The sequence below is a fragment of the Salarias fasciatus genome, chromosome 14, assembly GCF_902148845.1.
Source record: "Salarias fasciatus chromosome 14, fSalaFa1.1, whole genome shotgun sequence".
Taxonomy (NCBI): domain Eukaryota; kingdom Metazoa; phylum Chordata; class Actinopteri; order Blenniiformes; family Blenniidae; genus Salarias; species Salarias fasciatus.
The window spans coordinates 1589523-1607593 of NC_043758.1; the positions used below are offsets into that span (position 1 = coordinate 1589523).

Consider the following 18071-nt stretch of genomic DNA (forward strand, 5'->3'; position numbering starts at 1 on the left):
AAGGGGGGAAGTTCCCTCCACGTGTCTCTGATCAAACTCTGATCAAACTCCCATCAAGCTCTCGTCTTCCCATAGAACCTCATTTCAAACCGAGCTGGTTCCTGGTCCAGAGCTGGAGTCACACCAAGTCCAGGTTTTGGTCTGTATTCTGAAGAGTAAACACACGGTTCTTCAGGAGCTGACGTTCTATGTGTGTTTGAGTCTTTCACTGAAGCCGCCCGACCCTCGGAGAACATGTGGAACTGGACTTCCTGCACGGCTTTCCTCTTTCCCGGCGATCTGCTTTCAGTTCTTGGAGTAACTGATTAACAGCTGCCAGGTGTTACGTAGCTTTATGTTTTTATGGGGCCGAAGGATCCGGGCTGGCTGCTGGGACTGAACGAACAGCTGGAAACACTGCAACAGATGCAACTTTTTTAAAAAAAGGCTTGTAGCTCCGTCTCTGTGGTGAAGAGCGAAAACTCACTGCTGTTCTGCACATGCTCAGTAGAGACAGTCAGAACAGTTTTCCTCCAGACTGTCAGTCCAGATTGTCCTGGTCCTGGTGCTGGACCCAGTCTAGATTTTCCTGGTCCTGGCAGTTTTGGACTTAACAGTCATGTGTCTATAAAAGGCCTGCTCGGCTCTCAGCTGCTCTTCATCGACTCCATGATTTTAGTTTTTCACGATTGTCAACACACGTTTCTCAATACAATAACGGCTTTCTCAATACTGCACACACAAAACTGAAAACTGCACACACAAAACGCTGAACCTGACACTCCCTTTACAAGAACACTCTTGCCATCAAATCTCTACATTGTGTTCACCAAATGGAACTCATGTTTTCATTTGCTACACACAGTCGTATTCTCCAGTGACACACACCATTCATTGAGCACACACACCACTAAGCTGTTGCTGCACACTCCCAAGCATTTACAGCACATTGTAGTACAACACTGAAAACACTACTGTAAGATGGAACACACCATTATGAATGACAGTGACTCTGGAAAATAAGATATTTCTCCTTTCGTAAAAATGACTCAATGTAGCCTATCTTTTTCATTTTAAAAAAATCAAAACTTAAAACAGCACAAAAATACGCAGCCAAAAATGTTTTATTTTTGTACATGATTGAGGAATCATCATGATCCAGCATCATCATGCCTTTGGTTTCTGTCGGGCCAGAGGGCCTCGTCCACGTCACAGGCCATGTTCTCCCTGTGGAGACGTCTCTGGAAGAACCGCCTTGAGCGGCGCATGAGTCCCTGAATGGAGACGAGGCTGACGTCACCACAGGCTCCTTCCATGGCCTGGACCAGTGGGGCCTGGGTCTGGGGGTTTCACTCACACACCTTCCAGCTGCAAGCAGAGAAGAACTCCTCTATGGGGTTGAGGAATGGAGAGTACAGCGGGAGGAATAACAGCGTAAAGTGTGGCTGGTCCTGGAACCACTGACGTACAAGCAGAGCCCGGTGGAAACGCACACTGTCCCAGAGGACAACATCAGTCATTCTTTGAGGATCATCAGTGTGATCTGGTGGAACAAGTTGTTCGTGGAGGTCATCGAGGAAGGCCAGCAGCAAGTCTGTGTTATAGGCACCAAGATGTACATGGCGGTGCAGGACACCATGGTGATTTAGTGCTACACACACGGTTATGTTTCCCACCACACTGGCTGGGGACCCCAACAATAGCAAATACAACGAACAATGACAATGAAAATAATATATTCATATCGTTCATTCGCCGTATCCAGCTCCTCGATTCGCTGAAACAACAGAGAGAATGCAAGTTACTGTATGGACAGAGAGGTGAAAAGACACTGTAGAAAAGAAAGAAAAAGTATTACTGTACATCAGAGGCATGCTACAATACCTGTATGTCAGTGCTTTACTATATAGGACTTACAAGCACAAGCTGGTGCCGTAGCTCCTTCACCTGGTATGTGTTTCTTTGGAACGGGACCCTGTAGACCTGGTTCATAGCTAATGAGTTCCTCTTGAGGACACGGGCCAGTGTCGACAGGCTGGCATTCTGGATCGTACTGAAAGCTGCATTATCTGCCAGGATCTTCTGTTTAATTTGTGTTAGAGTAACTGCATTGTTTTCACGAACCATGCTCACAATTAGGGTCCCCTGCTCTGGTGTGAAAACCCTTCTTTTGCCCCCACTGTGAGGTTGTCTTTCAGTCAAAATATAACTTCTGTGAACACACTGTGTTATATTGAAACGCAGTACTGTATTACAGTACACAGTATATACAGTACACAATGTATACAGTGTACTGACCTGAATTTGTTGAGTTTTGAACACTTGTGTGTTGTAGGTTGACACCACTGAGATGTGACATGTGTGTAGCAACAGAACATTGTGTGTAGTGTTTTGACTACAAGTAAATGTGCAACTGACGGCAGAGTGTATTGTAGGTTGAAGCTTTGAGCTTTTACATGAGAGATGTGTGCAACAACTGAACATAGTGTGTAATGTTTAGACAACAAGGTGATGTCAGAGTGTAAAGAAGGAAAGTCAGAGTCCAGCGGAGTCATAAGGGAGTGTGAAGTAGTGACAATTTGGGTCGAACAAATGGTATGTGAAGTTAAGGTTGTGCAAATTGCGCCAAAGTTTTTGTGTGTTAACAAGTGTGAAAAACTGTAAAATATTGGAAATCCAGATGTATTTTGATTTTTAGGAATTTCACAGCAGTTTTCAGAAAGGATTAAATCTCCAGGAAAAAAAACAGAAAGAGAGTAAAACATCCAGTCAGCCACTGGTTTGACGGAAGGAAAGAAAATGAAGGGAAAGAAAGAAAAGGGCAAAATAAAAAAGAGGGAAAAACAGAGACAGGAAGGACGAGAAAAAGAGGAAGTCTGGTGTAACTCCACCAGCTCCACCTGTTAGAGCTGTCCAGCTGATAGCGCTGCTGAAGAGGCTGAAAGAGAGAAGACTTGGATGTTTACAGTGTTCTAATGTTCCAGAGTACTGCTCTCTGTGTTCTCCAGGCCGTCAGTGTTCTACAGCATTGTTCTTGGCGTCGCTCCATTTTTTCCTTATTATCGGACGTGGCTGTCAAAACATTGACGACGCGTGGAACGTCGTCATGGAAACGGGTTCTCCGAGGGTTCAGAGCCGGTCAGTCGCCCTGCGGAACTCGGTTCCAGATGGCCAGATGTGTTCCAGCTGAGCTGATTAAAAGCTTCTGATCAAAGCTGAACTGAAACGACCCCGTGTGAGGCTCGTTGTTGGCGCCGCGTCTCGCTCCAGGAAGCAGAGACACAAACAGAAAACTGGCAGGAGAGATTTAACGGCATGACCACACAGCGCCGCGGGCCCGCCACGGTTCATCCACACCTTCCCGAGCTCTGCAGGGTTTTCATGGCGCCGGTTTGAGCAAACACACACACACACACACACACAGCTGATGTTGTCTTTCTCCACAGAGGCGGACGGACGGCGCGCTGTACACGCCCACCACTGAAAATTACACGGTATGTAAGTATCCATACGTCTGCTGTCGTTCTTTAACCTCCATAACGGTGAAACTCCTCTGCCGCTTTGTGTTTGTAAAGTAAAAGGAAACTGCTCAAGACTTTGTTTTCCTTTCAAAATAAAGTCCACCGTCTGGGTCCGCTTGTCCAGACGTCTCCATGTAGTTTTCATGTTGGGCCACCAGTGGCTGCTGTCGTTCATCAGCTGGTCGGCATCGCTGGCAGCAGCTTTTCTGTCCCCAACAAAAAGACAGTTTTCCTCTGTTTCCACGGAGATGGACATCTGTTGCCTTTCCTTTCAGATAATTAACATTTCCTCCAGCTCCAGACACATTTTTTTTTTTTTGTAGATAATCATCAAGGCTCCAGATCTCTGGGCGTTACTGTCAAATGCCTTTTAAACATCTGTCAAATTGTCGTCTTCTTGCCATTCTGGGGATTGTTGCGTCCCATTGTGGGGATTGTTGCGTCCCATTGTGGGGACTGTTGCGTGTCGTTCTGCGGATTCCTACACGTCGTTCTGTGGGTTCTTACGTGCTGCCCTCTGGATTGTTGCGTGTCGTTCTGTGGATTCCGTCATGATTTTTCTGAAAGTCGTGGTTTTGCCTGAATCGTCCAGCCTGGTTTCCTCTCGACTCATCGTCAGCCGTCTTTTGGATTCTCTGAGCTGTGGTTCTGGTGTCGGCAGCAGTGTGATCCTTCGGGGTCCTGCAGGCGGCCCAGCAATGTGCCCGTCTTTCCGATCAGAGGACTCGTTTCCTTCTTCTTCTCCTTCTTCTTCTTCCCAAAACAAATGGGGCTCAGGTTCACGTTGAGATCTAAACCGACGCCTCATGGTTTTGTGGCTTTGAAGTCCTGACGACACGAAACGGAGGAGAGAAAGTTATCGCCATGAAAAACAGAAATGGTATTCAGCCCGTCTAGACACTCAGTTTGAATGAATTCTGTGAAGTAACCCCTCTGGTTCCACGTAGTAATAATGATGGCTGCCCAGTGAGTTAGCACACCTGCTAAGATCAGCGCAGGAACATTCCTGCTGAGGAAGGAGGAGACGGAGACCTTCAGGTTCTTCTTCTTCAGACCAAGCCTTTCCTGAGGGATTTTTGGTGAAAACGGTTTGAGCGGCTCTGACAGTGCAGTTTGTAGTTGTGCATATTGTTGAGCTCTGGTAAAAGCTAAATCTGTTGCTGTGTATCTTCAGTTGCATACTTGTTTTTTTCTCTTCACAAAATCTTAATAAAAGGATTATAAATATGTTTTTCACCAAATTTACTGCAAAAATAGTGGGAAAAAAATTAGTATGTAATTTTTCTTAATCTGTGACTTGTAAAATCGGATTTGTACACCTGGATTAAGGATTTGTGAATGTGAAAGTTTTGTGTTGTATTTGTGAAGAGAAAAAAAATCTACAAGCACACAACTCACCATTCACAGCTACAGCTTTTACTCAAACCTTTTTCAGGAGAAATCCCTCCATACTCATGCTGTTAGTCCCGACTGATCCAGGTTTTGAAGAGTCTAATGTGGAGAAGGACGGAGTCAAAGCCAGACAGTCCAGGAACCATGAGAACCTGAGAGGAGAACAGCTGCAGAACCCTGAACGCTCTATCTGCTCAGATCTGTCTTAGAGTCTGTATACATCCACTGTCTGTGTTTTTAATCATCTATCATTATCTAGGGCTGTCAATAGATTAAAATATTAATCACGATTATTCGCATAATTATCCATAGTTAACTCTCAATTAATTGGAAAATGATTTGTCTACTCTAAATGTACATTAAAGGGACAATTGCTCTTGATACTTTTATCAACATGGAAGCGGACAAATATGTAAAGTAAGTAGGTAAGTAAAATTTATTTATATAGCGCTTTTCACAGACATTTGTCACAAAGTGCTTCACAGTGTAAAAGTCACAAAAATAATTTCACAGTACACAAGAGCAAGGGGATAAGAAATCTTATAAACAGTACATGTTACTGCCAGGACATTACTGACTGGTCTAGAAAGCCTTCTGAAACAAATAGGTTTTTAAGGGTTTCTGAAGGCCTCCACCGAGTCCTGGGAGCGCAGGTCTGGAGGAAGCTCATTCCAGAGGCGCGGGGCAGTGGATGCAAATGAGCGGTCACCCCTGGTTTTAAAAGGAGTCCGGGGGACTCTCAGAAGGTTCTGGTCAGAGGACCTCAGGCTTCGGGCCGAGCTGTAGGGTGTGATGAGGTTTTTGATGTACATGGGAGCCTGGCCATGTAGAGCTCGGAAGGTCAGCACCAAGATTTTAAACTGGATACGGAACACAGCAGGGAGCCAGTGGAGGGATTTTAACATGGGCATGATGTGGGACCTCCTGTTGGTGCTGGTCAGCAGCCTCGCAGCAGAGTTTTGAACATACTGGAGACAAGCAGCTCCTTCTTGTTAAGACAGGTGAATCGGCTGTTGCAGTAGTCGAGCCGCGAGGATATAAAGGCATGATCATTTCAAGCTCATTTTTAGACACCATGGGTCTGAGCTTAGCGATGTTGAGCAGCTGGAAGAAACAGTTTCTAAGCAGCTGCTTTGAGTCATGGTCTAGTGACATGGAGCTGTCAAAGATCATCCCAAGGTTCCTCAGTTCAGTTTTGGTTGAGGGGCTCAGATCACCAAGGTGCTGCTCAATAGTAGCAATGGCACTGTCTGGGGCGATGATGAGGGTCTCTGTTTTTCCTGAGTTTAGTTGGAGGCTGTTGTCTCTGAGGCACTGCTTGATTACTGATAAGCAGTTCATCAGGGAGCTCAGTTTGTGGGCTTCAGAGGGTTTGAAGGAGCAGTACAGCTGCAGGTCGTCTGCAAATAGGTGGTACGAGACATCGCTGAACTGCTGGATTATATGACCCAGAGGAAGCAAATACAGAAGGAACAGGAGGGGTCCCAGAACTGAGCCCTGAGGCACACCGCACTGCAGGCTGGCTGGCTCAGACATGATGTGGTTGGCTGACACACTGAAGCTCCTAGCAGCCATGTAGGAGGAGAACCACTGGAGCACTGGACCTGACAGTGGCCCTGCAGGTCCTGCAGCCTGCTTGTCAGGATCTGATGGTCAACTGGGTCAAAGGCTGAAGACAGGTCCACCAGGACCAGCACTGTGCACCTCCCCGAGTCGGCAGACATCAGGATGTCGCTGGACACTTTCAGTAGCGCAGTCTCTGTAGAGTGTTGTTTGCGAAAGCCTGACTGAAAAATGTCATAGATGTCATACGCTTGTAAATAAAGATGTGAGCTGTTTCGCCACCACCTTTTCTAACAGTCTGGACAAACAGGGGAGTTTAGATATGGGCCTGGAGTTTTTGAGTTCATGTTGGTACAAGTTTGATTTCTTAAGTTTAGGTTCTACGACTGCATGCTTTCAGTCAAGCTTTCGGAAACACCGCTCTATAGAGTATCTGCAGTCACGTGACCTGGAGTTGGCAACCGGAGGACCGCCACCATATTGGAGTGAAAACAAGCAGTGACACGTAGTTTCATTCATATACAGTAGTGCGTTCGGTGTTCTTTAACGTTGAAAATGTCATCTGATAAGGAGAGTAGGGATATTGTTGTGTTGTCAGATCAAGTGGACAATCTTGACGTAACACAAAGACTGAAACCAGGAGAAACTACGGATTCCAGGCTCCAGCAGGACCCGTACTTGAAGCCAGCCGCCTATTCCAAGCATGCACGACTGAGACTCAAGAACTCCCTGATCTGGGGTACGCAGACATTTACTGTTATCTAATCGGTTATCTAATCAGTTCTTCGGCATCCACAAAAGCAGCGATGAAGGCACAGAAGAGCCTGGATTCATACAAGTATTTTGTGTCCGGCTTTGTGGAGCACTGAGACAACACGGACAACGTTCTTGCAAAGTCTACGGTGCGTAGATCTGCTAGCTTACATGTCAGAGTTAAACTCCAGCCAGAATGGACTTGTTCATCCTGGAAGTCATTTAACCTGTTCAGCCCGACGGACCCTGTCCCAGGTCCAGCAGCCGTCTGCTCCACTTCAACCAGTGTAAAAAGTGACTAAAATGCTGTGAGGGTGGTTCCTTTCAATTGTGTCTCAAACAAGAAGTCTTAGGCCCAATTCCAGTTCTATTTTTCATCCCTCCCCCTCGCCCTAGCCCTTGAAACGGAGTGTCAAGGGGTAGGGCCTGAAATTCTCCCCTAAGAAATGGGACAACCCTTCAAGATCATCACACGTCATCAGTAGTCGCCCGTGACAGAGTAAACTGAGGCTGGTATTGTTTACAAAAGACTTGCGATGCGTCTCCAGCTGCACTAATCTCCCTTTCCTGGCAATTGGATTGTTTTTTTCTGCTTTTTCTGTGTGCTGCTTAAAAATGTTAATAATAATTCATACAAAATAGAAAGAATGCATTTTATTATGCAATTGGCATTACCAGCAACAGTTTTAACTTTTTTTGCTCCAAAATTAATAAAATAGTATAAACATGTAAAAAAGCTGTGTGTAAACATCCACCATCAATATTGCACAACAACCAAAATAAACATTTTTTTCAAACCAGTAGTTAAGTGAAATATGAGTGAAAAGTTATGACACAAAACAGAGATACAGCTGTTAAAAGCACAAGTAGTATGTTGTTGTAATCTGCTGCCAGGCTGGTTATTTTATTATATAACGTTTTCACAATTGTCAGGTTGATATGCAGCACTGCTGTGAAGGAATTATTCATTCACAACCCACACGTTTCATTTTTCATCAATCATATGATCCCAGCGGTGCTCGTTGATGTTAAAGGGGCTGTATTATGCAAAATTCACTTTTTGTATGTTTTAACCTTGTTATATAGTCATGTACTCACCAAAAACACCCCCAAAGCGTTTCTTTCCCTCGTGCCTGTGTGTTTGAGCTTTCCTTGTGTTTGTGCTGCTCAGAGAGGCAGCCCCTCCCGCACCGTGAAAACGCTCTGTTTCCCATGTTGACGTCACACAGAGAAGATGGCTCCCCTGAGCCCCCCTCCCGCAGGCCCTCGGCAATCAGCGTTGCTGCTTTTTTCTAACTCTGATTACAGAGATAAACTTTAATCATCGTCTGAAAGCAACAGTCAAGCAAGAGCAAGAGTCTGAAGAGTCTGAAGGGTCTGAAGGGTCTGCGCTTGGTGAGTTTCTAACAGGAAAAGATGTTTTCGCGTGTCTTTGTGTGTGGAGAAGCTAAAGCTAAAGGCTAAAGCTAGCCAGCGTATTTGTTTTGAAGCGCTGATTGGTTGAAGTAGCTGTCAGTCAAAGTCCACAGGGGGAGAGGCGGGGTTTCAGTGAAACAGAGCGTTTTCTCTTCCGGGTTTCAGAATTAGCCCCAGAAAATGTTTTATTTCACACAAAATGACTTTTCCTTAGCGCCAAAAATAAACTATTACCATGTTAATGCCATTTCTAGGGTTTGGTCCGGGTCCGGTAATGTTCACTTTACTAGCGGAGCACAAATGACATATTTTCTGCCTGCCATCAATATAGCATATTTTCAGGTGTCTTATACGCTCAAAGCAGAAAAGCAGGCTGTGGTAATATCAATAAAACGTGTCATGGTCGTGCAGAAATTAAAACAAGTTAATCGTTAACGTTACATGAGCAGATGCACTTAACGCTAACGAGCTGTCACGTAACATTGCAGCGACCATAAAATATTGTTTGTTTGTTTGTTTTTTACAAGAAATACTCACATTTGTAGATTTCTTTGGCTGCCGCGGATGTTTTCTTCACCATTTTGCCGGCATTTCCCAGCGCAGTGTGGGAAATTTCACATAGCCCTCGTTTTCTAGTGCGCCCCCGGAAAATCTCCGTTTCGAAGGCCAGATAGCCCCAGCACACCGCCCTCCCCCTCGGTCTGAAGGGGGAGGAAGTAGAATTGGGACACCACTACCACTTCACGTGAACGCGCAAAACGAAGGGTTAGGGCCAAGGGCGAGGGCTAAGGGGAGAATTGGAATTCACCCTTAATCTCACCAACTGAACGCTCCAGCTGCACTTTGAGTGTTTGTTTTAGAACAACTTTAAAATCCAGATGCAACAATTCGACAGGCCCCCCTCACCCGCACCTCCAGACACAAAACACTCCAGAACCAGAGATCCGCTTGCTCCACCATAACGTATTGGGTCTCATATGAAACTAGAAAATCTACACCTTAAAATGACACCAGGCAGAATATTCTCTGAGCCGACCAGCTCCCGTCAGCAGCAAAACAAACCTAAAACCGATCTTCACATTTCACAGCCAGCACCTCAGATCATGTTTCTCACACACGTCTTCGCCAAATCACAAAGCTGTTCACACCAAACACAACATGTTTCATTTCCTTACCATTCTGTGGTCATTTTCCATCTATTCATGCTCCTCTGACCAAAATTAGTGGCATAATCCACTCGAATAGTGAAAGAGCGTCATGCGCCTGAATGTTTGTTTTCACTCCAACATGGCGGCGACTACCTGGCCAGCATTCCGAGGCCGGGTGTGTGGCGTCAGCTGCAAATACTCTATAGGGACTGCTGTACTGAAAGTGTCCAGCAAAATCCTGATGTCTGCCGACTCAGAGAGACATACAGTTCTAGTCCTAGTGGACCTGTCCTCGAACTTTGACTCAGTTGACCACTAGATCCTGATAACCAGGCTGCAGGACCTGACTGGCCTGTGAGGTCCAGAGCTTCAGTGGTTCTCCTCATACCCGGCTGGTAGGAGCTTCAGTGTGTCAGCCAACCAGCCAGCCTGCAGTGTGGTGTGCCTCAGGGCTCGGCTCTGGGACGCCGCCTGTTCCTGCTGTATGTTCTTCCTCTGGGTCAGATAATCCAGCAGTCCAGTGTCTCCTTCCACCTATTTGCTGACGACCTTCAGCTGTTCTGCTCTTTCAAGCCTTCTGAGACCCACAAACTGAGCTCCTTAATGGAATGCTTGTTACTAATCAAGCAGTGGTTCAGTGACAACAGCCTAAAACTAAATTCAGGAAAAACAGAGATTCTCCTCATTGCCCCGGACAGAGCCGTCCCACCATTAAGCAGCACCTTGGTGATCTGAGCCCCTCAACCAAAACTGAACTGAGGAACCTTGGGATGATCTTTGACAGCGCCATGTGATTAGACCACCACTCAAAGCAGCTGCTTAGAAACTGTTTCTTCCAGCTGCTCAATATCGCTAAGCTCAGACCCATGGTGTCTAAAAAACAAGCTCGAAATGATCACTCATGCATTCATATCCTCGCAGCTCGACATACTGCATCTACTGCTGCAGCCCGTTCACAAGAAAGAGCTGCTCGTCTCCCGTATGTCCAAAACTCAGCTGCGAGGCTGCTGACCAGCTCCTGCAGGAGGTCCCACATCACGCCTGTTAAAATCTCACAGCTCCCTGCTGTGAGTCCAGTTTAAAATCTCTCCTCGGGCCCCCTGCTGTGTTCCCTGTCCAGTTTAAAATCCTGGTACTGACCTTCCGAGCCCTACATGGCCAGGATCCCATGTACATCAGAGACTTAATCAAGCTGTACAGCTCGACCTCGAAGCCTGAAGTCCTCTGAGCAGAGCCCGCTGAGAGTCTCTCGGGCTCGTTTTAAAATTGGGGGTGACCGCTGGTTCACATCCACCGCCGCGCCTCTGGAATGAGCTTCCTCCAGACTCGGTGGATGCCTTCAAAAAACACTTGAAAACATTTCTGTTCCATCAGGCATTCTAGACCCACTGACTCAGCGTTCTCTTGGCTGTACCATTTACTGTCTATATGATTTATCATCGCTCTTTTTTTATGTAATGTGCAATGTTTTACCATCTCTTATCTTATGTGCTCTATATGTCTGATCTTTATATGTTTTTTTTTTTTTTACCACTTTATGATGGCTGATCTGATCTCAATGAATTTTACTTACTTACATAGCGCCACCAGCTGTACAGGAGTGTGCAGCATCACATCACATCACATACCTCTCAGTTTCCCAAACTGCGGTGCAAGACAAAGGTCACAAAACCTGTGCGAATTATGCATCAAATAAATTAGTGGCATTAATAGGAGTTTGAATTAACTCCTTATTATCATGCCAGTTTTGACAGCCCTAATATTATCATATATTCTGTTTATTTATTTATATATATGGCAAATTTGAAGAAGCCTATGTTCACCCAAACAAGAAACAATCAAAGCAAAAAGACTGAAACTGTGAAATATAAAATTATTTTCTCTTTCTGTGATCAAGCATTGGCTAATCCTCCACCTGGGTGAACCGTCCAGGTCTAACCCCAACGAAAGTGATTTAGGTTAGAATGACTCATGGTGGGTTATTTAATCAGCAATGCAGACTTTGAGTTGGTTTTATGGGTGTATCTCAGGTTACAAGAGTAAAGTGGCTCCACTCCTCGTCCTCGTCCTTGTTTCACCCTCCTCTCTGCAATGTTTGTCTTTCTCTGGAAATCTGAAGAAACAAACTCCGTCTCTGAGCGTGTTAGAGCAAAATCCAGCCACACATCGCTTCACATGTCGAGGAAAACAATCTGAATCTGTAAACTCACAATGAAAGTGCAAGTAAATAAGTTAGAAGTCCACAGAAACTGGTTCCTTGCTGGCATCACATCCGGTCCGAGTCTTCAGTTCATTTAAGACACGACCTGTTTTCACAAAGATCACTAATCAATAGACTGTCTCACTACCGGGCAGAATTATGATGCAAATACTGTGTTGTATTTAATTACCTGGAAAGCATCACCCGAGGTCTACTTTTAGTGTCACTCTACTGCAGGAAGGTGGAATTTATGACGCAGAGGCGCAGCTGGCACTGTAAATGTCCAGGCATGGCTTCCGCTGGGGACGAATTTCCATTTATTACTTCCACAAAGTACAGCCACACAGTTAACAGCAAACTCAGGCAGTCGTGCCTCCAATGGTCCGTTTTCCGAGCGCCGTCCACAGCCTCGCCTCAGAATGGCTGCAGTCTGCTCCGTCCCATGAACACCGGCGGGACTGACGGCCCTGCTCAGAAGTACATCCGCCGAAGAGTTACAGTCACAAAATATAGCATCAAATGAAATAATATCAAAACATGAACAAATGGCTGGAATGCTAATTATTGATGGCAGGCAGAAACTATAATTCCAACCAATAAACAACAGCCATTGATCATCGGGCTGTATCAGCAGCAACACTTGTAAAAGGGACCATTAATAATCAGAGCTTATGGAGGTTCCTGAAAAAGAGCCGATCTGACTCTGCAGTTTCCTCCTCCTCCTTCATCCTCCCAGAGCTTCCTGGTGAACTTTCTGCCAGTTTTCTTTGGCTTTCTTTTCTTCTCGCCTTTACGGCCTGAGGCATCTACACTGAAAACCATGATGTATCGTCCTCCTGTTGGCGCCATCGCCTGCCGGGACAATGTCTTCATGTCGTTCTGTTTCTCACCTGCAGAAACCAAACCGTTGGTCTTGGCGAGATTCTCTCTGGTCTTGGTGAAGTCATGCAGGATTTGATCTGGTTGGCAGTTCTCTCAGTTGGCCAACAGTGATCTTCACTGCAGCAGTCGATGCCTGGTTTAGCTGTGGTGTGTATTTGAAACTGGAGCCGAGTTTCAAAGCCCGCCTCTGAGAGGAGGTAATGACCCGTGATTGGACAGATTTCACAGAGACTGCCCAAGCCATGCGGTTCCTCCGCCCCCATACAGCAGTTCTGCCAGACCCCCAAAGAGGCAGGGAGGGCCCGTCCTGGTCCCACAGCCGGCTGGCCAGCGCTGCTAACGGCTAACAAAACTCAGCACTGCTCAGGGATTTCAATGATGTCTTCCTGGCTGATGGTTCTGGTGACCACATGGTTCTGGTTCTGCTGCATTCGACACAGTGGACCACGACATCCTGATATCCCGGCTGCAGCACCTGCTGGGTCTCAGTGGTCGTGCACTCGCATGGTTTAGGTTCTACCTGGCAGACAGATTCATGTGAGTCAGCCTTGCCAGCTTGGAATCCTTGTCGAGTTCTCTTTCTCATGGGGTTCCTCAGGGCTCATGAGACATTAATCCAGCACTATGAGACAATAATCCAGCACTTTCAGACAGAATCTAGCACTTTAACACAGTAATCCATGCCTTCATTACATCTCGGCAGGATCACTGTAATGCACTTTATGATGGCGTCAGCCAGTCGTCCCTCGCCTGTTTCCAGTTAGTTCAAAATGCAGCAGCTCAGCTCCTAACTGGAGGACGTAAGAGGGACACGTCACTCCCATCCTGGCCTCCCTCCACTGGCTGCTCGTCACCTTCAGAGATTCTTTTATTTTATATAAATCGCCAAATGGTCTCACCCCATCTTACCTCTCTGAGCTGCTTCACCCCTACACTCCTGCTTGAAGGCTCAGGTCAGCTGATCAGCTGCTCCTGGAGGTGCCCGGGTCCAGACGGAGGCTCAGGTCAGCTGATCAGCTGCTCCTGGAGGTCTCCGGGTCCAGACGGAGGCTCAGGTCAGCTGATCAGCTGCTCCTGGAGGTGCCCGGGTCTAGACATAACCTCAGAGGAGACAGAGCTTCTTTTTTCCTTGCCCTTGTTCAGTACTTTGTCACCACAGTGGTTGTCTTAAAGTGCATTATAAATAAAGTTGAGTTGAGTTGAGTTAGTCCCCTGTTAGAGCAGTTAGAGGAGGAAGATGCTCTACAGTCTGGATGTTAGCTCTACTTGAGATGGACAGGACAGTTCTTAAAAATTGAAGCCGCCTCTGCTGCTGTCAACATTGAAAACAATCTGTTTTTCTTTCAAGTAACTCTCAGTTTATAACTGAGGACTGTGAAGAAGTTTGACCTGTCAGGAACTTTGAAACGAGAGTGTTGGTCAAAGAGAATTCTGAGTTTGACTGGTGTTGTTGTTGTTGTCGTTGTTGGTGTGTTGGTGGTGTGACCCCGCCCTCCAGCAGAATTGCCCCGGCGCCACACTCCGATGTTTTGCTGCCGAGATGAAGGTTCTGATGAAGGAGTGGGAGATCACCAACGTCCGTCTGTCCCTGAGCAACGCCCTCAACAAAACCTCCCGCAGATTCCAGCAGGTGAGAACAGCCGCCGCGGTTCGAACCGGTTCAATCTGACCGACGCTGCGTCATGTAAACACTTCTGTCTGATTAGACTGACGTCAACGAGCGAGTGCAAAGCATGATGGGACCGATCCACATGGACCTGATGACCTCTCTCAGGACAGTTGATGTCTCAGTCCCTCACGCCACACCTTGAGCCAAAACGCACCGTTTCTCTGCTGTTGCTGCAGAAAAGTTTCACGTTTACATGGCGACATTTTTTAAACGATACCGGTTTCCATGGCAACAGGTGAAACACTGAAAATGATGTTGTGACCATGTTGATTGTTTTACCAATGAAACCACACACACATTCTGTAGAGAACAATACACTGTAAACACTAAGAATGGAGAACACAGGGAACAATACAGTCTAAACATTTACAATGGAGAACACCTACATTCGAATGGACAGAAAACCAAGTGGGATTACGGTGACCGTCAACCCTAAAACTAGTACTCCTTTTCAAAAAGTTGCATTTTCCTCATGTCCATGGAAGCAAAGCTGAAGAATCTTCGAAAGGTTCCACTTTGGGAGTTGTTTTCAAAAAGTTGCATTAGCCTCGTTGTCTGTAGAGATGCAGCCGAGATGGAGCGCTGTCGAAAAGCTTCCTCCCCAGTGACTCTGAGCAGCATTTTGTTTTTTAAACTAACCCATGAGGAGTGTTTGTGCCAGTTTGGTGCTGGTATCAAATTTTGAGTGACGCCTTCACTGACCCGCTGCCCAAGCGTCAGCGCTTTGAGGATTCCAGCCAGACCCCAGAGCTGATGCTGTTTCTGTCTCCTGTCCTGTCGTTTCCCCACGAAGCCTCGTTTCATTCACAGCTCCGCTCATAGACCAGATGTCCCGACAGCAACGCTCCTTCACAGGCTGCTTTTCATTATTTTTCCAGATTGAAATCTTTGATCATTTGTCATCAGACAGTAAACGTCTGATTGTTGATGTTTCCATCAGAGGAGACTCAGTTCTACATATGTAAACTTAAGAAACTGTGTCCCACCATGTGCGCTTTATTTCCGCCGGCTCCAGCATGGGCTGATTTTTCAAAATGTCAATTGTGTCCGGCCAATGTTAGAAGCCCGACCTTCGTTACCATGACAACCACTTTATATTGCATCTGAGTTTCGACCTAGGCCAATGCTGTCCACACACAAAACTTCATTAAGATGTGACAGAAGGTCGCTCTCCCTGCTCCCTGGAGCTCTTACCTTCACCAAAGCAAAGTCCAACCGATAACTTCCAACCAAGCCACGCCCACATTTAACCATATATGGTCAGCGCACAGCAGCGGATCCTTTTGAGATTGTTTTAATCAAAACTCATGACAGCAGCAGGAGGAAAGACTGCTGTTGAGCTGATGTTCGTCTTTCCTGTGTGTCCACAGCCCGACTCGGACTGTCTTCACTGCGAACTCCTGCAGGAGGAAAACGGACAGACCTTCCTGGAGAGGCTGACGGAGGTGGTGCAGATGATGAACTCTCAGTTCTGCAAAAAGGCAGCGCCCAGCAAGCGGCGGCGCCGCGGCTGAAGAGACCCGTCCCGGTCTGACCAAGGTTTTTCATTCGGACCCCGTTTCCATGGCGATGTTTCAAGTGAAAACACGTTGTTGCAATTTCGTTCGAGGAAAGTTTCGCGTTCACGTGGCAGTCTTCTGGAAATTATGTCTGTTTCCACGGCAACAGCAGAAACTTTGGAAACCGCCGTGGTCGCCATGTTGGGCCTCGCCCTGGCGCCAGAACTAAATGAAATGTTGGACTGTGGCAAAATCTAACTGAGACGAGACGGACGCGTTTGGGCGGGATTCTTGTCTCTGGTCGTCACGCACGTTGTTGTTGAGACATTAACGGAGGAGAACACGGAGAACAATACAGTAGAACATTCACAATGGAGAACAGGGACGTCGGCCTGGACAGACCGTCCAGTTGTCACGGTGACCATCGACTCTTAAAGTGCGGATGACACAAACTAAAAAAAGGAAGTGAAGTGAAGCTGTACATCCCTGTTGCCTGGCAACAGCACTGCGTGGAGGAATGGACTGAAATACCAGCTACACTGTGTGAAACCTGCTGAAAACCTACAGTCAACCTTTGACCTCTTTCACTGCCAACAGAGGTTATATGACAAAGTACTGAGTTGAGTTTTTTTTTTTTTAATTGACCAAATACTAATTTTCCACCATAATTAAATACAAATAAATTTAAAAATCCTACAATGTGATTTCCTGAATGTTTGTTTTTGTCACATTCTGTCTCTACAGCTGAAGTGTAGCTCTGATGAGGATTTCAGACTTTGTTCTCATTTTGAGTGGGTGAACTTGATCAGTCGGTGGCTGACTAAAGACTTTTGACCCATCTGGATGTCAGTCCTTCAAGACAAAATAATGATTATGCGACCATGCAATCAGCCGAAGCCTGCGTATTCATGCAGGACCCACATTCCTTCATTTTGTTCTACATATTTTCATTCCATAAATGTCACTTACATCTATATATCACATAGAAAGCAGTAGCGGCCGGTGAGCGGGGTGGTGGGAGCGCTTGTTTCGTTCGCCTACACCGTCAGCGGCGGGCGGTGCGGCGTTAATTCACTTCCGCATTGGCGGAAGCGCTCGTTTCCCTACCCGCGCATTCCAGGCGGGCGGTGTTGAAGAAACCAGTTTATTAAAAATAATCGTTGCCTACCTGTTGTGTTGTTTGGAATGCGCCTTGAATGTGCGGGTGTGGAAACGAGCGCTCCCGTCAATGCGGAAGTGAACCAACACCACACCGCCCGCGGCTGGCAGTGTGGGCAGACAAAACAAGCTCTCTCACCACCTGCGCCCCGCGCCACCGGCCGCTACTGATAGAAAGTTGGAAAATGTTGCGTTTACTTCACACGGGAGCAGCCATGTCGCTCTCGATGCCTTGGGATCGTTGTGTCACGAGAACGTCATCGGAAAGCTGAGAACCCCGAAGAAGGAACAACGAACCCAGAAATGATGAGAAAGAAAACAGAGCCTCTTTCAAGAACAAGTCATTTCACACCGCAGTCAACCTGCGGATGAAGTGACATGAAGGAAGGCCCGGCTCCGCCCACCTCCAACACAGTCAAGGCCTGGCTCCGCCCACCTCCAACACAGTCAAGGCCTGGCTCCGCCCACCTCCAACACAGTCAAGGCCTGGCTCCGCCCACCTCCAACACAGTCAAGGCCTGGCTCCGCCCACCTCCAACACAGTCAAGGCCTGGCTCCGCCCACCTCCAGCACAGTCAAGGCCTGGCTCCGCCCACCTCCAGCACAGTCAAAGCCTGGCTCCGCCCACCTCCAACACAGTCAAGGCCCAGCTCCGCCCACCTCCAGCACAGTCAAAGCCTGGCTCCGCCCACCTCCAACACAGTCAAGGCCTGGCTCCGCCCATATTATTTGATAAAAAGTAAAAGAAGTGTTCTTCAAAATTCTATACAGAGCATGTTTAATTTTCTAATTCATCAAACCTTTGATGCAACTGTTACTATCACAGCTATGTACTCCAACCCTTGTCGATGTCTTTCCTGACAGTTTTTCAATATAACAAACTCTGTTTTT

At 46.8% G+C, this 18071-nt stretch overlaps 1 protein-coding gene across 1 annotated transcript in view; it reads left to right on the forward strand.

Moving 5' to 3' along the window:
* LOC115400550 (pleckstrin homology domain containing, family G (with RhoGef domain) member 2) overlaps positions 1-18071 on the forward strand; it is a 96733-nt gene that overhangs the window by 77658 nt on the left and 1004 nt on the right. The gene's annotated exons all lie outside the window — the stretch shown is intronic.